This window comes from Haematobia irritans, chromosome 1, assembly GCF_050003625.1.
Source record: "Haematobia irritans isolate KBUSLIRL chromosome 1, ASM5000362v1, whole genome shotgun sequence".
NCBI lineage: Eukaryota > Metazoa > Arthropoda > Insecta > Diptera > Muscidae > Haematobia > Haematobia irritans.
This window is the reverse complement of record NC_134397.1, coordinates 258490131-258513194: the sequence shown is the minus strand read 5'-3', so window position 1 is coordinate 258513194 and position 23064 is coordinate 258490131. Positions and strand designations below refer to the sequence as shown.

Here is a 23064-nt window from a genome sequence, read left to right as displayed (position 1 = left end):
AACAGCGGAGAAAATTTGCGTCTGTCTATATGGAGGCTTTACCAAAATATGGCTCGATACACACCATATGTGGCACCCTAAAATATATCTTGTTATCAAGTTTCATACCAGGTATACCGGTATGAAATGAGCGTTTTTTTTTCATGTGGCACCAATTTTCCACACTTTTGATAGAAACCCCAGAAGACAAATCGGGAGTTCGGTCCAAAAACATTAAAAAGTAAAATCGTGGAAATTGGTCTATATGGGGACTAAACCATAAAAAGGACTTATAAAACCAATTTAATTGGTAGACTTAAAATACCTGAATTTCAGCGACTATACACATGGACCATGGACCATGGACCCATATAGCCCATCTATTAATTTATTCTGATCATGAATATATATTTTTTTCATGGTCGAAAATAAATATTTCCATATATAAACAAGTAAGTAAAGGAGAAAGTCGGGCGGGGCCGACTATATCATACCCTAAACCACCATTACAGAATTAGTAATCATAAGCATTTGTGGGGTAACATATAGGTCTGGGAGATAAACCGCAGTTGCATATTTAAGAAAATTAAGGGGTACATGTCTATGGATGCTTTGTGTCAATCTGACTATAGCTCATAGTCAATGTTGCCACGGAAAATGTTCGGTTTATCCTACAAGGACAAAAAAGTTCCCTACTTTCCCATACATTCCCAAATAATTTTCCCTACTATATTTTTCGTTAAATTTAAAAAATTTTACAAAACAAAAATGGTTCTAAGTACTTTATTATCTTAAAACATGAATATGCAACGTATATAACTTAGAATATAAAATTGTATTACCATCACGGTTGCCACAGTTGGTAGAATTCTACCCAAATTAGTAATCTTTTTTGTTAAATCTCTATAAAAATAAAATTTTGGAAAAAGTTTCTATAAACAAATTTTTGTGAGAAATTTTTCTATAGAAATAAAATGTTGACAATAAATTCTATAGAAATAAAATTTTGAGAAAAAATTCCACAGAAATAAAATTTTGAAAAAAATAGAAATAAAATGTTGACAAAATTCTCTACAGGAATAAAGTTTACCACACATTGTTAAAAATCAAGCCTTGCCGGCTTCTAATTTCTAAGTAAAAATTATTACAAAATGTGTTGAGTGAAAATGTCCTACATTGTGGCCCTACATAGAAAAACCCTACATATAGGGAATTTCCCCTACTTCTAGCAACACTAGCTGTGTTGATATTGCGCCTACGGAGTTAGTATGCCACTAATATTGAGCCCATTATTAAAAACGAGAAAATCGTTAAATTATTGTGGGTGATAAATACAAATTTGTAAAAATCGAGCAATATTCTTATGTAAGAGCTACAAGTACGTATAAGTACGATCGGCTAGTACATCAAAATTTTAAATTTGAGTACCATTGGTTAATAAATAAGAGTACTATGGCCAAATTTGGGAAAATCGAGCGATGCATATATATGGAAGCTATATCTAAATCTGAACCAATTTGCATAATATTTTGCGGGTTTGATTAATACCACAAAAGGTTACCTTGTGCAAGATTTGAGTAAGATCAGTTAAGAAATGAGGCCTGTATGGTCAAACATAAGGTTATTAGGGGCGAATTTTTCAAAATCAGGTGATACATATATGGGAGCTATATCTACATCTGAACCGATTTCGATGAAATTTTGCACATATAGTTAGTACTATAGAGGACTGGATCTAGCCAACTTTTAGTAAGATCGGTTAATAAATAAGGGTTCTATGGCCAATTCTGGGAAAATCGGGCTATACATATATATGGGAGCTATATCTAAATCTGAACCGATTTCGATGATTTTTTGCACATATGGTTAGTGCTATAGAAAACTACATTTAGCCAAATTTGAGTAAGATCGGTTGATAAATAAGGGTTTTATGGCCAAATTTAGAAAAATCGGGCGAAACATATATATGAGAGCTATATCTAAATCTGAACCGATTTGGATGAAATTTTGCAGACTTGAAAGGCGATGGAAAAGATTACCTTTTGCCAAATTTGGTGACGATCCGTTTGAAAAAAAGCGCAACGTGACCCCATTTGTCGAAATCGGGCGATACATATATATGGGAGCTATATCTAAATTTGATCCGATTTCTTCCAAATTCAATAGCGTTCGTCCTTGCGTCCAAAAAACTCCCTGTACCAAATTCCATCAAAATCGGTTAATAATTGCGACCGGAATCCTGTGAACAACAAATACATGGACAGACGGACGGACGGACGGACACCAAGCGCTAGATCGACTCAGGAGGTGATTCTGAGTCGATCGGTATATATTTTATGGGGTCTAAAATCAATATTTCTGGTAGGCACATTTTTTGGCCGATCAAACTTATTATACCCTGACCACTATGTGGTTTAGGGTATAAAAACGGCATAGCAAACTTATTATTCCTTCACCCACCTAGAGTGTTGGGCATAAAAATAATTACGAAAAATATGGTAGGTTTTGCCCACTATTCAGTTGAACCTCAACATGGTGAGTGTGACCACGTTATGAGAAAGCAAAGCGGGGATTTGGTAATTGTCGCATAAAAACACAAATTAGTTGTCGTCTTGGCTTGCAAATAAAACTAAATGGAAATGTAATGGAATTAATAAAATATCAACGTGATCAGACAGATTAATGGGCGTCAAAGACATGCGGTCACCTTTATAATCCAGATAGAAAAGTTAGCAATAACCCACCAGCACCACAAACAACAAAAAACGCTCTAACCCCCCAACATCCAATTTCAAGTGGACATATTGAACGATCAAAATGCCACAAATCACGGAGCTAATGTTTTGTACTTTTATAGATGAACAATGCGATGACTAGATTGGATTCATCCAATGTCTAGTATATCACTACAAGGTGAATAACACTTTCTTTTTCAATTGAAATTATTTATCGCCATACTTGCATTTATCCATCTATCTGTCCATTCATGCAGCTCATGTCCGATATTCGTTCGCATTCAAGTGGCTTTTGTTGCAGATACAACGTATAACACAAAACGGAAGGAGTTTGCGTACAGAATGATCAACTACCTTGAAATTCCCATTCATCCGTGTTGAGGCAAAAAAAAAAAAAAAATGAAGAGTGGTATTAAGTAATCGCAGTCAGAGTTGATGTTGAATGCAAGTGACATGTCACCTTTTTTTACATAATCGCTATGTAAAAAAAGGTTGATGTTGAATGCAAGTGACATGTAGTGTAAAAAAAAGGTTCGTGTATTTCATACACTGTCCAAAAAAGATCAACGATTTTTTTGGGCAAATATAACCCAGAAAGTATAGAGGAATAGGGGGCTAATCACTGCATCCTATGTGGAATTCATAATTGTATCGAAAAAATTGTCGATACGATTAAAAGTTTGAGTCATGGCATTCGATCGAAATTTGATGCAATTTCTCTAGCATTGCCAATAGCAAAAAAATTAAACGACAAAATTAAGTTAGCAGCATAAAATAGAATGTGAAAAAACATATATTTTTGAAGATTTCAAAGTAAAAAGTGAATTATATTTTATATTATGGACCTATATCCCTTTTTTCTTACATTCCTCCAAATTCCTTTCGAATCGGAGGATGAGATGAATTTAAAACAAGTATATAGGGCCGTAAGTTCGGCCAGGCCGTATCTTATGTACCCTCCACCATTGATTGCGTATAAACTTCTACGAAAGACTGTCATCGACAATCGTATTACTGTGGTATCTTAAAACTTCTTAACATCGTTTTCTAAATTGTGAGTTAGTCCATACGTGGTATATATTAGACAAAAAAAGTATGTATAGGTAAGTCTACAAATAATTACCAATCGATATGGACTTTTGCACGGTACGTACACTGTTAGAAAAATATGTTTTTCATATGTTCCGATATAAACAAAATGTGTTTCGGGCACAATTTTTAAACACAATTTATTTAAGTGCCAACATGTAATGTTCCTAAACTAACACTAAATGTTTGGGACACATATGTTAATATGTTAAAATATATTATGTTTGGGGTATGAATGTTTTATAAAAATAATATGTGTGAATGTAAACATATATAAATTTACAAATTTCGAGCAAACATATATATGTTTACAATTTCTATGAAAGGGTTGTATGTTGTTTCGGAAAACTGCTTTATGATAAAGCCAAATATTTTATATGCTTAAGTCTAAATATTATTTAATTTGAATATTAGAATGAGTATTCGGAGTAAAAAGAATAGACATTCGGAACCAAGAGCATAGAGATTTGAAAAAAACAGCATGTGTTTTCGCATTGAGAGGAGAATTTTATGTATGTGGGGACTGTAAATTTTTAATAACCCACATTTCGAAGTTTCATTATAAAAATTTAATATAGTATAAATGTCTAAATTGCAAAAAATTGGTTCGGTCGGAGCAGGAATTGAACCCACGACCCTTTGCATGCAAGGCAGACATGCTAACCACTGCTCCACGTGGCCAACAAATGTATGTTTCTTTTAAATAATGTTATGTTTGCATGGGCTCGTGGGCGCTGCAAAGTAAATAAATGTAACTTGTAACGATAATTGTCTACTGGTGACTATAACTACTACGTAGCCCAGTGGATAGTGTGTTGGCTTACAAACTGTATGGGCCTCGGTTCGATTCTCCGCCCAGGCGAAAGGTACAATTAAAAAAAAAATTATAAAATTGAATAATTTCTTCAACATTATTTGTATTACAGAAAAAGGTGCCAAGAACTAAAAATTTCGTGGAAGTGAAAATTATGTGAGGGAATGATCACAATCTTCTGGGGAAAATTCTTCCAAGCATATAATATTTTTGGGCTCAAAATGCTTCCAAACATATAATATGTTCACAAAAACAAACATATTAATATTTCGGCAGTATCCAATAATATATGTGCTTCCTGCAAGATATGTTTTGAACATATGTTAAAGAAGCGATTTTTTTTGAGGGTGTAGAGAGCCAGAATTGAAAATTTGCTCCTCCAAGAGGCTCCAAAACCAAATCTCGGGATCGGTTTATATGGGGACTATAAATGATTATGGACTGATATGGACCACTTTTGGCATGGTTGTTAAATGCCAAAAGCCACATCGTACCAAATTTCAACCAGATCGGATGAATTTTGCTTCTCCAAAAGGCTTGACCTCCGGTGCCTGGGGATCGGTTTATATGGGGGCTATATGTAATTATGGACTGATATGAACCAATTCCTGCATGGTTGGTGGATACCATATACTAACATAACGTACCAAATTTCAACCGAATGGGATGAATTTTGCTCTTCCAAGGGGCTCCGGAGGCCAAATCTGGGGATCGGTTTATATGGGGCCTATATATAATTATTGACCGATTTCAACAGGTTTTTGCATGGGCGTTTGAGGCCATATACTAACACCATGTACCAAATTTCAACTGCATCAGATGAATTTTGGTCTTCCAAGAGGCTCCGGAGGTCAAATCTGGTGATCGCTTTATATGGGGACTATATATAATTATGGACCGATGTGGACCAATTTTTGCATGGTTATTAGAGACCATATACTAACACCATATACCAATATACCGGATCGGATGAAATTTGATTCTCTTAGAGGCTCCGCCAGCCAAATCGGGGGATCGGTTTATATGGGGGCTATATATAATTATGGACCGAAGTGGACCAATTTTTGCATGACTGTTAGAGACCATATACTAACACCATGTACCAAATTTCAGCCGGATCGGATGAAATTTGCTTCTCTTAGAGGATCCGCAAGCCAAATCTGGGGATCGGTTTATATGGGGGCTATATGTAAATATGAACCGATGTGGACTAATTTTTGCATGGTTTTTAGAGACCATACACTAACACCATGTACCAAATTTCAGCCGGATCGCACGAAATTTGCTTCTCTTAGAGCAATCGCAAACCAAATTTGGGGGTCCGTTTATATGGGGGCTATACGTAAAAGTGGACCGATATGGTCCATTTGCAATACCATCCGACCTACATCAATAACAACTACTTGTGCCAAGTTTCAAGTCGATAGCTTGTTTCGTTCGGAAGTTAGCGTGATTTCAACAGACGGACGGACGGACGGACATGCTCAGATCGACTCAGAATTTCACCACGACCTAGAATATATATACTTTATGGGGCCTTAGAGCAATATTTCGATGTGTTACAAACGGAATGACAAAGTTAATATACCCCCATCCAATGGTGGAGGGTATAATAATACGGCGACAAATAAGGGATACGAGTCATTGGTGTAATGGTTTTGAAATGGTGTGCACTGTTAGAAGTCAATGGACGAAGAGGCTTCAATTGTTTCTTGGAGGAATATACTTTTTGGTGGCATGTCAACGTCAATTCTATCGATATTATAATTGTTTGCCGTCTTAACCCTTTTGGCCAATGGAAACTTCCACCATATGTTATCGTATGGTAATAGATCACAATCTTTTGGATCTTTGCCAAGCTGAGATGCTCGCTCCCGAACTCGACTATGATCAGTTTTTGTTTAACTTTTATTAGAGCCAGGCCGAATCTTATGTACGCTCCACCATGGATAGCGTTCAAAGTTATGCAAAAGACTGTCATCTGTTGAAGTAGAGATTCTATTTGTAATTACCATTTAATATGGACCAATTATTCGCTTAGTAGTTAGTTAGTTAGTTAGTAGCCCGCTGACACACATCAATAATTACTACTTTTGCTTAGAGAATGAAGCCTACCTGGCGGTGACTGACACTAATTTTTTTCCTCCGGAGGCGGCGGCTTGGCGGCTAAGCCGATATAAATTTGTCTATTCGGTGGCGCAAAATTATCCATTATAAAAACAATTTGAAGTTATCCAGATAGTAATGAGATTAGTTGTACAACCAGTCGTACAATCACATTTACATTTCATTCAAATTTTCTGAACTGAATTTTTGCAAAATTACTATAAAAACTTGATACTGATGGAACTTGGGTGGAAAGTTAAACATTTTGACAAAAAATGTCGAATTAAATAAATATTTTTGATTAATTGGCGGGAAATTTTGAGTCGAGATGAGTCGACATAATCGGCGGCGGCTTCGACTGGTAAAAACTGGTCGACGGCGGCTAAAAGTGGCAGCGCGACTCGGCGGCATCATTTTCTGCTTGTGTCTAGTTGCTCTTGGGATAGCAACTTTCATCCGATCCAGTTGAAATTTGGTACGTGGGCTTAATATATGCCTTATAACAATCATGCAAAAAGTGGTCCATAACGCTCCGAAATTATACATAGCCCCCATATAAACCAATCCCCAGTTTTGGATTAAGGAGCCTCTTGGAGAAGTAAATTTCATCCGATCCGGTTAACATTTGGTACGTTGTGTTAGCTTTGGCCTCTAACAACCATGCAAAATTGGGCCACATTGGCTGAAAATTATATGTAGACCCACATAAACCGATCTCCAATTTTGCCTTGCTAAAATTGGTCCATAATTATATAAAGATCCCATATAAACCGATTTCCTGATTTTAGACTCCAGGCAATGCAATTTCATTCAATCCTGTTAAAATTTGGTAAGTGTTGCCAGTAAACTAATAGAAAACTTCCACCCCAAAATCATGAACGAACGGTAACAAAACGGAAATGGACACGTTAACGAAAAATGCAGGTAAAGCAAATCTTCTCCGATCCGGTTCACATTTGGTAAGTGTTGTCAGAACACTAATAGAAAAGCCAACGTTCCAAAATCGTGAACGGACGGTAACAAAACGCAAAACGTGCACGAAAAATCAAAACGGAATGTTCGCGACCTCTTCCAAGGGCGTCAACGATTTCATTAACGGCTTTCGTTTATCTTTGGCCATGAAAAGTCTTCAAATATTCGTTAGACGTTCTTATGGCAACTCCTTCGGTGGTTTAATGCAGAGAGAATAAAAACACAAGAGGACGAAAATTTCTCTTCTACAAAAACAACAAATGTGAACCGAATATATGTCGCACAATGCCTGCATCTTTGGTATTACCGACGTTGCAGTCGAATGGCTGTTTTGATAAATTGTTTATAAAGGCATTGGCAGTTATTATTTTAAATTGTCTGCCAAAAAATTTAATAGAATGAAAAGATTCATATAAAAGAACATTTGTTATTACAAAGTAGGTTCTATCCTATTTTCCTTACGTTTTGTAAAGCCGGCAGAGAACTGAACTGGGTGACGCCGACGCAAACTGTATGCTATTTGAGAGTAGCGCCGACAAAAACTGCATGATATTAGAGAAATTTTCCTCATGACTGCCACCTACTGATGCAGTTTCGCTTCACAGTTTCGTCCTCTTGTATTTTTATTCTCTCTGGTTCAATGTACTAGGTGGACTGTTAACGGGTATAGAGAAGACAATCCAGGTTCGAGTATCAGCAGGGGATTTTTTATACCCTCCATCATAGGATCGAAATATTACTCTAAGACCCCACATCGAAATATTGCTCTAAGACCCCATAAAGTATATATATTCTGGGTCGTGGTGAAATTCTGAGTCGATCTAAGCATGTCCGTCCGTCCGTCTGTTGAAATCACACTAACTTCCGAACGAAACAAGCTATCGACTTGAAACTTGGCGCAAGTAGTTGTTATTCATGTAGGTCGGATGGTATTGCAAATGGGCCATATCCATCCACTTTTACGTATAGCCCCCATATAAACGGATCCTCAGATTTGGATTTCGGAGCCTCAAAGAGAAGCAAATTTCATCCGATCCGTCTGAAATTTGGTACATGGTCTTGGTATATGGTCTCTAACAACCATGCAAAAATTGGTCCACATCGGTCAATAATTATATATAGCCCCCATATAAACCGATCCCCAGATTTGGCTTGCGGAGCCTCTAAGAGAAACAAATTTCATCCGATCCGGTTGAACTTTGGTACATGGTGTCAGCATATGAAATTGGTCCTCATCGGTCCATAAATATATACAGCCCCCATATAAACCGATCACAAGATTTGACTTCCGGAGCCACTTGGAAAACCAAAATTCATCTGATTCTGTTTAAATTTGGTACGTGGTGTTAATATATGGCCTCAAACACCAATGGAAAAAGTGGTCGAAATCGGTCCATAATTATATATAGCCCCCATATAAACCGATCCCCAGATTTGACCTCCGGAGTCCCATGGAAGAGCAAAATTCATCCGATTCGGTTGAAATTTGGTACATGATGTTAGTATATGGTATCCAACAACCATGCAGGAATTGGTTCATATCGGTCCATAATTATATATAGCCCCCAATATAAACCGATCCCCAGATTTGACTACCGGTGCCTTTTGGAGAAGCAAAATTCATCCGATCTGGTTGAAATTTGGAACGTGGTGTTAGTATAAATATGGCCGCTAACAACCATACCAAAAGTGGTCCATATCGGTCTATAGTTATATATGTCAAAATTTTATTTCTATAGTAAATTTTGTTAAAATTTTATTTCTATAGAAAATTTTGTCAAAATTTTATTTTTATAGACAACTTTGTCAAACTGAATTATATACGTATTTAATCGGTGTTTTTTGATTTAATATATACCACGTATGGACTTATTTACAATTTAGAAGACGGTGTTAGGAGGTTTTAAGATACCTTGCCATCGGCAAGCGTTACCGCAACTCAAGTAATTCGATTTTGGAGGGTACATAAGCTTCGGCCTGGCCGAACTTACGGCCGTATATACGAGTACTTGTTATAGACACATAGTGTCTTTGGCAAAAATGCTCAAATTTAAATATAGCTCCCATATATATCTTTCGCCCTATATGGACTAATACGGTCCCGGAAACCAGAGTTTTACACCAATTTGGTTGAAACTTTGCACTAGGAGTACAATTAGTAGTGTAGTCAAGTGTGCCAAATTTTATTGAAATCGGTTCAGATTTAGATATAGCTCCCATATATAGCTTTCGCCCGATTTACACTCATATGACCACAGAGGCCAATTTTTTGCTCCGATTTAGTTGAAATTTTGCACAGGGAGTAGTATTAGCATTGTAGCTATAATCGGTTCAGATTTAGATATAGCTCCCATATATATGTTTTTCTGATTTCGACAAAAAATAGTCAAAATACCGAAATTTGAGATCTACAAAGTGGTGCAGGGTATAATATAGTCGGCCCCGCCCCACTTTAGACTTTCCTTACTTTTTTATAAATTCGTAACCATAGCATTTTCAGATTATGAACGCTAGTAGTTGTTTTGACAACGCATGGTGTCATTTTATCGTTGTCAGATTGACACCGTCTGTTCTCCGTTTGACATCACATGTGTGTATATTTTGATTTTTTCTATGTAGATTTGTTGTTTGAGTCGCGTTTTTGGCTCCAAAGGTATTAGTTCCTGGCTTTTCATAATTTTTAACTTTAAGATTTTTTGTGTCATAATGGAGAGTAGAGAAATGGGCTTAAGAGTATGGTAACACTAGGCAAATATTTTCGAAACTTCAGCATACCGTTGTACTATTGTTGTGATATATGCAATGATTTCTGTCAAATATTTGCCCAGTGTTACCGTCAGATAAGTGGTAACATTCATGTGACATTTCACGATGTCATAATTGATTATGAATATGACTGAATAATAAATGTATGTTCATGCAGCATTCAGCCTACTCCATACTTCAAAATGCTGACTCTTTTCGTACATTTTAAAGTATGTTAAAATATTTGATGAGTGATTTATTACACAAGTCCTCCCTAAAACGACGAAGATGAATGGTAAAAACACTTGATGATTGAGGAATTACAAATTTTAATGAGGACTTAAAGAGGCATTATTAAGAGTGTCATTTGCAGATGCAAATGTCTGTAACACTTGACAAAAGTGTTAAGTATTTTAGACTGGTCTTTACGATTCAGCCACCATGGGAGGTGATTTTAGCTTTTCACTGAAGAAGCCAGACAGACATTTTGGATAGATGGAGATAGACCTTATGGCGGCTACCTACCATTATCATAAATATATTATCAAGATGTTGGAAAGGGGGGGTAGCATTCAAGCCGAGATTATTATGCTTGACTATCGCTATCATCACTTTTACTTTCATTTGTAGGTAACATTTTTTTTAACACCCATGGACCTCTTGTAACTATGGCTGGTAGGTTGTAGCACTTTGTAAAACAAAGACCATAAAACGCCAAGATGTTGGCTTTTGTATTTAAATTTTGATTAAAACAATATTTCTTTTAATTAGAAAAAATGTTCATTTTTTTTATTTAATTAGCTGTTCGGAATGCCCTACACTGGGGTGCATATTTGGAAAATGCAAGGCACATGGATCTCACTTTGTTATTCACTTAACAACAAGAATTATGCAAACTTCAATGATCCATCATTATGTTTGACATGCCATCCAATGATGATGACGATGAAGCTCATTTTTGGCCAAATTATCCAGTGAACATATGTATGTGAACTTTTAAATGAGACGAAACTCTGGCAAAGGTCATACAAATGTTGTAGATAAAAAGTTAAACATAATTTTGCTGTTAGTAATATTAATCGTATTTTTATGTTTCCTTGTCGGTTGCCTTGTATTGCTAATACTTCATGTTGCTTTTTTATGTAATGTTTTTAATATTTTTTTTTTATTATTTTGTTTTTGTTTATTTCTTCTGTGTCCCATGAATTTCAATTGAAGTGTAAGTAAGTGCACACAATCGAATGAAAGTGCGTTGTAAACCCTCACTGGAAATAAGCATTTGTAATACTTTTATAATACGGGGACCCATAATTCTTTGGCAGCTTTTACACCAAGGTCTTTGAAAAGTAAAAGTTATTTTTTTTTTTTCGTCAAAATGATTTTATGATTGAGGAGTGTTACCATCATCTTCATGGTAATGAATGATGAATTTTAAGTGTTTAATATTCAATTTACCCCATTGCATTTTGAAATCATATTTCAAAATCAATCAAATGACACAATAATTGCTATGAAAATGTATATACATACTAACTGCATGTAGGTGTCTATCATAAGAGTTATTTTTCTTATCTTGGTAATAGAATTTTAATTGAATCGTATGCATTAAACAATAAGCAAAATGTGTATAGGAAAGTATCATTCGTGTAATGGGGCTCTATAATAAACAAATATACAGTGAAGCCTCTCAAAAGTGGACACTCACAGTCGCTTAAATTTTGTCAACACTTGGGAGGTGTCCACTTATGAAAGGTTTCTATTATTATGATAATTTAGCAAACGTCATATGAAAATTGTGCACTTATGCGAGAAGTGTCCCGTATTCATAGGGTCAAGTTTGAGATGTTTGAATTTAAGCATACCATTCCTTTAGGAAGTGGTTAATTTTACACATATGATTTTTACACTTCCAATTATAATTTAACTAAGTTTATTGATTTAGATTTGTTTAGAAGAATACATTTAATTCTTTTTATGAACACACTTTATTTTCATTGATTAGAATAACTGAAATATATCAATGTTCTTTCTCTCTCTCTCTCGCTCTCCAACAATACAACTGTAAAGAAACATTTTTAGTACATTACTATACCGAAAAAATTATCCAGAAGCCTTCGTCGCCTCAATCAATACGAAATTTTAAGTAATCGAGCTAACATTGAGTCATGTCAATGCTCTCTCCCTCATCTACGTACTGTTATCTCCAGACAACAATACACTACAAATAATTAAGCTAACTTAATATTCTCAATGTCCTGTTATTATTTGTCCTGAAGATAAAACACCTGATCCCATACAAAAATTTTACTATCCGGCCATAAGTTATCGTAATTTTTATACCCTCCATCATAGGATGGGGGTATATTAACTTTGTCATTCCGTTTGTAACACATCGAAATATTGCTCTAAGACCCCATAAAGTATATATATTCTGGGTCGTGGTGAAATTCTGAGTCGATCTAAGCATGTCCGTCCGTCCGTCCGTCCGTCCGTCTGTTGAAATCACGCTAACTTCCGAACGAAACAAGCTATCGACTTGAAACTTGGCACAAGTAGTTGTTATCGATGTCGGTCGGATGGTATTGAAAATGGGCCATATCGGTCCACTTTTACGTATAGCCCCCATATAAAGGGACTTCCAAATTTGGCTTGCGAGGCCTCTAAGAGAAGCAAATTTCATCCGATCCGGCTGAAATTTGGTACATGGTGTTAGTATATGGTGTCTAACAACCGTGCAAAAATTGGTACACATCGGTGCATAATTATATATAGCCCCCATATAAACCGATCTCCAGATTTGGCTTGCGAGGCCTGTAAGAGAAGCAAATTTCATCCGATCCGGCTGAAATTTGGTACATGGTGTTAGTATATGGTCTCTAACAACCGTGCAAAAATTGGTCCACATCGGTGCATAATTATATATAGCCCCCATATAAACCGATCCCCCGATTTGGCTTGCGAGGCCTCTAAGAGAAGCAAATTTCATCCGATCGGGCTGAAATTTGGTACATGATGTTAGTATATGGTCTCTAACAACCATGCAAAAATTGGTCCACATCGGTCGATAATTATATATAGCCCCCATATAAACCGATCTCCAAATTTGGCTTGCGAGGCCTGTAAGAGAAGCAAATTTCATCCGATACGGCTGAAATTTGGTATATGGTGTTAGTATATGGCCTCTAACAACCATGCAAAAATTGGTCCACATCGGTCCATAATTATATATAGCCCCCATATAAACCGATCCCCCGATTTGGCTTGCGTGGCCTCTAAGAGAATCCGGCTGAAATTTGGTACATGGTGTTAGTATATGGTTTCTAATAACCATGCAAAAATTGGTCCACATCGGTCCATAATTATATATGGCGCCCATATAAACCGATCCCCAGATTTGGGTTGCGGAGCCTCAAAGGGAAGCAAATTTCACCCGATCCGGGTGTAATTTAAAACATGGAGTTAGTATATGATCTTTAACAACCGTGCCAGAATTGGTCCATATCGGTCCATAATTATATATAGCCCCCATATAAAACATTCTCCAGATTTGACCTCCGGAGCCTCTTGGAGGAGCAAAAATCATCCGATCCGGTTCAAATTAGGCACGTGGTGTTAGTATATGGTCGCTAACAACCATACCAAAATTGGTCCATATCGGTTCATAATCATGGTTGCCACTAGAGCCAAAAATAATCTACCAAAATTTTATTTCTATAGAAAATTTTGTCAAAATTTTATTTCTATAGAAAATTTTGTCAAAATTTTATTTCTATAGAAAATTTTGTCAAAATTTTATTTCTAGAGAAAATTTTGTTCAATTTTTATTCGGTTCATAATCATGGTTGCCACTCGAGCCAAAAATAATCTACCAAGATTTTATTTCTATAGAAAATTTTGTCAAAAGTTTATTTCTATAGAAAATTTTGTTAAAATTTTATTTCTGTAGAAATTTTTGTCAAAATTTTCTTTTTATAGAAAATTTTGTCAAAATTTTTATTTCTATAGAAAATTTTGGGAAAATTTTATTTCTATAGAAAATTTTGTTAAAATTTTATTTCTGTAGAAAATGTTGTCAAAATTTTATGTCTACTTTGTCAAACTGAATTATATACGTATTGGATCGATCTTTTTTGATTTAATATATACCACGTATGGACTTACATACAATTTAGAAGATGGTGTTAGGAGGTTTTAAGATACCTTGCCATCGGCAAGCGTTACCGCAACTTAAGTAATTCGATTGTGGATGGCAGTGTTTAGATGAAGTTTCTACGCAATCCATGATGGAGGGTACATAAGTTTCGGCCTGGCCGAACTTACGGCCGTATGTACTTGTTTGTATTTATATTGCTGGCCTACGGAAATCTCATTGTCATATGAACATCACTAACATGGAATCATGTCAATGCTCTCTCTCTCTCTCTCTTCCACCCACTTAGTCATTAGACAAGTATACAACTACAAGGTAAAGTTTTATGTGCATTGATATACAAAAAATGCACAAAGTTAAAATTTGACTACATTTTGAGAATTGTAAGGGAAGGCACCCAAACTATTAACCAATGTGTACCCTCATCGAACTTTATCTATACAAAATTGTAAGTTGATCGAACAAAAAAATTAATCATGTCAATGCTTTCTCTCTCTCTCTCAACCACTTACTGTTCTCTACAGCCAACAATACAACTTCAATTGATTAAATTAACTTAATCGCCTACAGAAATCTCACCACCATATAGACATCACTAACACTGAATGATGTCAACGCTCTCTTACTCTCTCATCCACTTACTCTCCAGCTAACAATACAACTTGAAGGAGTCGTTTAAGGTGCATTTCTTTCTATACAAGAAAGAAAAAAAAAACAGAAATTTAAAATTTAGCAACATTTTCAAAACTCCAAGGAAAGGCAAACAAAACAATTAATATTATTTCGTTTTAATGTTTTTAATTAAACTTTGTTTGTCATTCCGTTTGTAACACATCGAAATATTGCTCTAAGACCCCATATATATTCTGGGTCGTGGTGAAATTCGGAGTCGATCTAAGCATGTACGTCCGTCTGGTGAAATCACACTAACTTCCGAACGAAACAAGCCATCGACTTGAAACTTGGCACAAGTAGTGGTTATTGATGTAGGTCGGATAGTATTGCAAATGGGTCATATCGGTTCACTTTTACGTATAGCCCCCATATAAACGGACCCCCAGATTTGGGTTGGGGATCCTCTAAGAGAAGAATATTTCATCCGATCTGGCTGAAATTGGGTACATGGTGTTAGTATATGGTATGTAATAAATGTGCAAAAATTGGTCCACATCGGCTCATAATTATATATAGATCCATATAAACCGATCCCCGGATTTGAGCCTCTTGAAGATAAAATTCATCCGATCCGGTTGAAATATGGTACATTGCGCTAGTATATGGCCGATAGCAACCATGCCAAAATTGGTTCGTATCGGTCTATAGTTATATATAGCCCCAATCACAGAAAATCACGATTGCCACTCGAGACAAAAATAATCTACCAAAATTTTATTGCCATAAAAAATTTTGTCAACATTTTATTTCTATAGAAAATTTTGTCAAAATATAATTTCTTTACAAAATTTTGTCAAAAATTTATTTCTATAGAAAATTTTGTCAGAACTTTATTTCTGTACAAAATTTTGTCAAAATATTATTTCTATAGAAATTTATGAAGGACCTCTTAGTTGGAGACGAATATTTTGCAAAATCTTGCAAAACATCAAGAATTCTACCATTCTACCAAACAGTAAAAAATCTGCCATTTTTGGTAGAATCGTGTTCATAATTGTATATAGCCCCCATATAAAGTGACACCCATATTTCAATTATGGCTTTATAATTACTGGACAAAAGTTCATATCGGTTCGTTATTATTATATATACCGGTCTTGAAGGGTATATATGTACCGGTCAAGAATTGTATATGTATTTAATCGACCTTTCTTTTGTCTAATATATATCCCGCATGGATTAACTTACAATTTAGAAAATAATGTTAAGAAGTTTTAGGATGCCTTGCCTTCGGCAGCAACCCACACCGAAAAAAAAGTGAAATGTTTTAAATGAAGAATGAACTACCACGCACGAAAATTGAACTAAATTTTACTCCACATTTTGAGATTTCCACAAAGCGTTGTTAAAACCAGGAAATTTTTAATGAGGCCACTATGGTCAAAAATAAGGTTATTTTGGAAAATCAGGCGCTACATATATATGGGAGCTATATCTAAATCTAAACCAATTTGGATGATATTTCGCAGGTTTGGTTGACACCACAGCAGGTTACTTTGTACAAAATTTTAGTAAGATTGGTTGATAAATAAGGATTTTATGGCCTAATTTGGAAAGATCGGGCGATACATATATATGGGAGCTATAGCTAAATCTGAACCGATTTCGATGAAATTTTGCAAAATTGAAGAGTGATGAAAAATAATACTTTGTGCCAAATTTAAAGACGATCGGTGAGTAATAAAGCGCAACGTGACCCCATTTCCCGTGACCCGATTTCTTCCAAATTCAATATCGTTCGTCCTTATGCCCAAAAAACACTCTGCGCCAAATTTCATCAAAATCGATTAAAAACTCCGACCGGAATCCTGCGGATAATAAATACATGGACAGACAGACAACAAGTGCTAGATCGACTCAGGAGGTGATTCTGAGTCGATCGGTATATATTTTATGGGGTTTAAAATCAATATTTCTGGTAGGCACATTTTTTGGCAGATCAAAGTTATTATATCCTAACCACTATGTGGTTAAGGGTAAATATAAATAAAAAATATAATAAACAAGTAAGGAAAGTCTAAAGTCGGGCGGGGCCGACTATATTACACCCTGCACCACTTTGGAGATCTAAAGTTTCGATACCATATCACACCCGTCAAATGTGTTGGATGCTATATATAAAGGTTTGTCCCAAATACATACATTTAAATATCACTCGATTTGGACAGAATTTGATAGACTTTTACAAAATCTATATACTCAAAATTTAAGTTGGCTAATGCACTAGCGTGGAACACAATTTTAGTAAAAAACAAGTAAGGAAAGTCTAAAGTCGGGCGGGGCCGACTATATTATACCCTTCACCACTTCCAATGTGTTGGATGCTATATGAATCCATACACATATATTCTGTATATCTGAGCAGATCTGTACAGAGTTCTGCTATACTTATAGATTTTACATTTAAGTCGGCTAATGCGCTGAGGTGGAACACAATGTTAGTAAAAAAAAAAAAATATAGGAAACATTTAAATATGAACCAATTTTGAGGCAACTTCGCAAAAGTGTATTTATGATTTATCGGTCGATAGATGTGTAATAGAGTAATAGGAAAATTTGAGTCATTTTGATAAGTTTTCGACTTAGCAGTGGCGATTTGATAAGGAAAATGTAGGTATTTCGGCCAGTTTTGCCTAAATAGGAAAAACATATATATGGAATCTATATCGAAATCTGAACCGATGACAATCAAATTTCACATGCATAGTTACTATGTTGAATCTACTCCCTGTGCAAAATTTCACGTAAATCGGATAACAACTTTGACCTCTGTGGTCATATGACGGAAAATTGGGTGAAAGATATATATGGGAGCCATATCAAAATCTGAACCGATTTCAACCAAAATAAACACGTATATGCAGAACCCGAATTCTACTGCCTGTGCAAAGTTTCAAGTTCAATTCTACTCCCTCTGCAAAATTTCACGTAAATCAGAGTAGTACTTTTGCCTCTGTGGGCATATTAGTCCAAATCGGGCGAATGATATATATGGGAGCTATATCTAAATCTGAACCGACTTCAACTAAATTTTGCACAATTAACGGTAATATAAAACGTACTCCTTGTGCAAAATTTCAAGCAACTCAGGGCAAAACTCTGGCTTTTGAGGCCATATAAATCCAAATCGAACGAAAGATATATATGGGAGCTATATCTAAATCGGAACCGATTTTAACCAAATTAAGCACATTTAACGATACTATTAAACGTACTTGTTGTGTAAAATTTGAAGCAAGTCAGGGCAAAACTCTGGCTTTTGGGGCCATATAAGTCCAAATCGGTCGAAAGATATATATGGGAGCTATATCTAAATCTGAACCGATTTCAACTAAATTTGGCACAATTAACGATACTATTAAACGTACTCCTTGTACAAAATTTTAATCAAATCAGGGCAAAACTCTGGCTTTTGAAGCCATATAAGTCAAAATCGGACGAAAGATATATAGGGGAGCTATATCTAAATCTGAACCGATTTCAACTAAATTTGGCACAATTAACGATACTATTAAACGTACTCGTTGTGCAAAATTTGAAGCAAATCAGGGCAAAACTCTCGCTTTTGGGGCCATATAAGTCCAAATCGGACGAAAGATATATATGGGAGCTATATATAAATCTGAACCGATTTAGCTGATATTTGGCAGTTTTTATGGGACTGACAAAACATTCAGATGTACAAAATTTGAAGAACGTCGGTTCATAAATACGTGAATTATGATCAAATCGGTGATAACTATATATGGCAGCTATATCTAAATCTGAACCGATTTTTTCCAAAATCAATAGCGATTGTCTTCTACCCGAAGAAAGATGTTATGTAACATTTGAGGACGATTGGTCATAAACTGCGACCTGTACTTTGTGCACAAAATTACATATACAGACAGACGGACGGACAGACAGACAGACAGACGAACATCGCTAAATCGACTCAGAATCTAATTCTAAGCCGATAGGTATACTAAAAGATGGGTCTATGACAATTATTTCTTGGCGTTACATACAAATGCACAAACTTATTATACCCTGTACCACAGTAGTGGTGAAGGGTATAAATATGGGAAACATTTAAAACTGAAGCAATTTTAAGGAAACTTCGCAAAAGTTTATTTATGATTTATCGCTCGATATAAATGTAACGGGTGATTCTTTTGAGGTTAGGATTTTCATGCATTAGTATTTGACAGATCACGTGGGATTTCAGACATTGTGTCAAAGAGAAAGATGCTCAGTATGCTTTGACATTTCATCATGAATAGACTTACTAACGAGCAACGCTTGCAAATCATTGAATTTTATTACCAAAATCAGTGGCAGAAAATCCGCTTTTTTATCGACAAATTTTGTTCAGCGATGAGGCTCATTTCTGGTTGAATGGCTACGTAAATAAGCAAAATTGCCGCATTTGGAGTGAAGAGCAACCAGAAGCCGTTCAAGAACTGCCCATGCATCCCGAAAAATGCACTGTTTGGTGTGGTTTGTACGCTGGTGGAATCATTGGACCGTATTTTTTCAAAGATGCTGTTGGACGCAACGTTACGGTGAATGGCGATCGCTATCGTTCGATGCTAACAAACTTTTTGTTGCCAAAAATGGAAGAACTGAACTTGGTTGACATGTGGTTTCAACAAGATGGCGCTACATGCCACACAGCTCGCGATTCTATGGCCATTTTGAGGGAAAACTTCGGAGAACAATTCATCTCAAGAAATGGACCGGTAAGTTGGCCACCAAGATCATGCGATTTGACGCCTTTAGACTATTTTTTGTGGGGCTACGTCAAGTCTAAAGTCTACAGAAATAAGCCAGCAACTATTCCAGCTTTGGAAGACAACATTTCCGAAGAAATTCGGGCTATTCCGGCCGAAATGCTCGAAAAAGTTGCCCAAAATTGGACTTTCCGAATGGACCACCTAAGACGCAGCCGCGGTCAACATTTAAATGAAATTATCTTCAAAAAGTAAATGTCATGGACCAATCTAACGTTTCAAATAAAGAACCGATGAGATTTTGCAAATTTTATGCGTTTTTTTTTTTTTTTAAAGTTATCAAGCTCTTAACAAATCACCCTTTATTAGAAGTTTAGGAAAATTAGAAATCATTTTTACAACTTTTCGACTAAGCAGTGGCGATTTAACAAGGAAAATGTTGGTATTTTTACCATTTTTGTCGAAATCAGAAAAACATATATATGGGAGCTATATCTAAATCTGAACCGATGTCACCCAATTTTGGCACGCATAGCTACAATGCTAATTCTACTCCCTGTGCAAAATTTCAACTAAATCGGAGTTAAAAATTGGCCTCTGTGGTCATATGAGTGTAAATCGGGCGAAAGCTATATATGGGAGATATATCCAAATCTGAACCGATTTCAAGCAAATTTGGCACGCATAGTTACAACGCTAATTATACTCCCTATGCAAAATTTCAACTAAATTGGAGCAAAAAATTGGCCTCTGTGGGCAAATGAGTGTAAATCGGGCGAAAAATATATATGGGAGCTATATCTAAATCTGAACTGATTTGGCTGATATTTTGCAAGTTTTTCAAGACTCACAAAATATTCGGATGTACGGAATTTGAGGAAAATCGGTTGATATACACGTCAATTATGACCAGATCGATGAAAACTATATATGGCAGCTATATCTAAATCTGAACCGATATTTTCCAAAATCAATAGGGATCGTCTTTGAGCCGAAGCAGGACCCTATACCAAATTTTAGGACAATCGGGCTAAAACTACGAGCTGTACTTTACACACAAAAATACACCAACAGACAGACAGACAGACAGACGGACAGAAAGAGAGACAGACAGACGGTCATCGCTAAATCGACTCAGAATTTAATTCTAAGACGATCGGTATACTAAACGATGGGACTCAGACTTTTCCTTCTTGGCGTTACATACAAATGCACAAATTTATTATACCCTGTACCACAGTAGAGTGGTGAAGGGTATAGAAATATAATACAAAATATAAGGTGGTATAAATTTTCACTTGAAATGGGTAATTGACATACACTGAAAAAAATATTATCGTGAGGTCAAAGATTTCATGTCTTTAAAATACGAATTCAAATTTTGCTTAGCATAAAAGACACATTTCTCTAATATAAAGTTTTTTTCCTTGTCCAAAAGTCGATACACTTTTCAATGAAGTCGTATTGTCCTTATAATTAAATGATTTCATATAAAAAAGTGTATCATAACATGAACGAAAAAATGTTTGGGCTAAGGTCAACTTGACTTTAATAATTCAGAAAAATTTTCTAGATTTAATGAAATTGTCTTTAAATTTGTTGTCTTTTTACATCTTGACCACAAAGCAAAAAATCCTTCAAATATGGGATATGTTTTTCAACACTTTATTTTATAGAAGTTTTTTACTTGAAACATAACATAATTTCTACTGGAAGTCGAGTCTTAATTTGGAAAATAAAGTTGTCGTTAACTCGTTTTTAAAGGACTTTGATAGCATATGGAGAAAAAAAGCTGAAAAAGTGAAAATTTAAAATTTGCTTCCTAGAAGCAAGTACACAAAACCCAACAAAAAAAGAGAATTGTGTCTTAAAGGTATCCTTACATGTAATCTCCGCTTGTTTGGCTCGGAATCAATACCAAAATTTTTATAGTAAAGACAAAATCTTTGGAACCGGGTATGCTTTTTTTCAGTGTAAAAAAAGCTTTTCACTTAAAATGATTAATATTTTTAATATTTTAATATCAATTCTATGTTGTTTATTTGACCTTATTTCATACATTGGTAATGAATGATGATTGTTTCTTTCTTTTCCATATGAAAGATAGGAAGGCTTAATTATAAGATACCAAACCTGTTTTTCAAGCTAAGTATATGCCGACAATTAAAAATCCACAAAACAGTTGTTTCTGCTGATGACATTCAATTTCAATATCTATCAAATAAATTAACACTTGTTTCAATATTTCTTTCATTAAAATTAATTTTAAAATAATATTTGCACAGTGTTTTGTTTTCTCAAGTTAAAAAAAAAAAAACTACACAAAACTCACATCAGCTACGATAAACACAAACACAGGGTGTAACACTCAAACAACAGGATAACACCACACACACACACGATTGCAAGGCCGCTTCGTTCGGTTCAATTCGGTAAAAAAAATTCACAAAATTATACGATTCGAAATCGATGTTTTTTGGTGGTGATCAAAACCACAACAGTTCAGTACCCGTACCGAGTGGTAACTGAATGAAATTGAAATTTGTTGGTGGCTTGTAACTGAAGTAGAAAAAGCGAAAACAGCAACAATAACAACCACAAAAGATATTTCGTAAAAAAAAATAGGCGAAAAAGCAAAGCACACTACTTCAACAGCAAAAAAAGCACAACTGTTGTGGATGGATGAATTATATGGAGTTTATGGTTGCTGGTGTCTGATAGACTGGCTGACTGAAAATCGGCCAACAACAAGAGTAGGCAAGTAAACAATCAGTCAACTATATCCACATCTCTGCAAAGCGGTTATCACAATCAACCAACCGATCGCCCGGTTCACCAACAACAACAACAGCAACAACTACATCATAAAACAATCTGCGAAAACAAAACGGGAGAGTCAAAGAAAAAGAGGTCAATCCCTGGGATAATAACTCTTTTTCTCTCAGAAAGTGGAAGAGGCAGAGAGAGAGAGTAGTATAATTTAAATCATTTTTAATATGAAAAATGACCATTAATTCATAAAATGATCGATATGGTTAAGCTAATATTAGCAATCTACATGTACCCCTCATTTTGGCTTAATTT

At 35.4% G+C, this 23064-nt stretch overlaps 1 protein-coding gene across 2 annotated transcripts in view; it reads right to left on the bottom strand.

Annotated features, from left to right (window-relative positions):
- Positions 1 to 22707, bottom strand: part of LOC142220898 (uncharacterized) — a 55474-nt gene extending 32767 nt beyond the window's left edge. Inside the window, exons 1-2 of one of the 2 annotated variants that reach the window (XM_075290319.1) lie at positions 22313 to 22707; positions 22114 to 22194 (exon numbers count right to left, since the gene is read on the bottom strand). The gene's annotated coding sequence lies outside the window, so the exon portion shown is untranslated. The remainder of the gene's footprint in view (positions 1 to 22113; positions 22195 to 22312) is intronic. The other variant, XM_075290310.1, reaches the window with a different exon arrangement.
- Between the last annotated feature and the right edge of the window lie 357 nt (positions 22708 to 23064).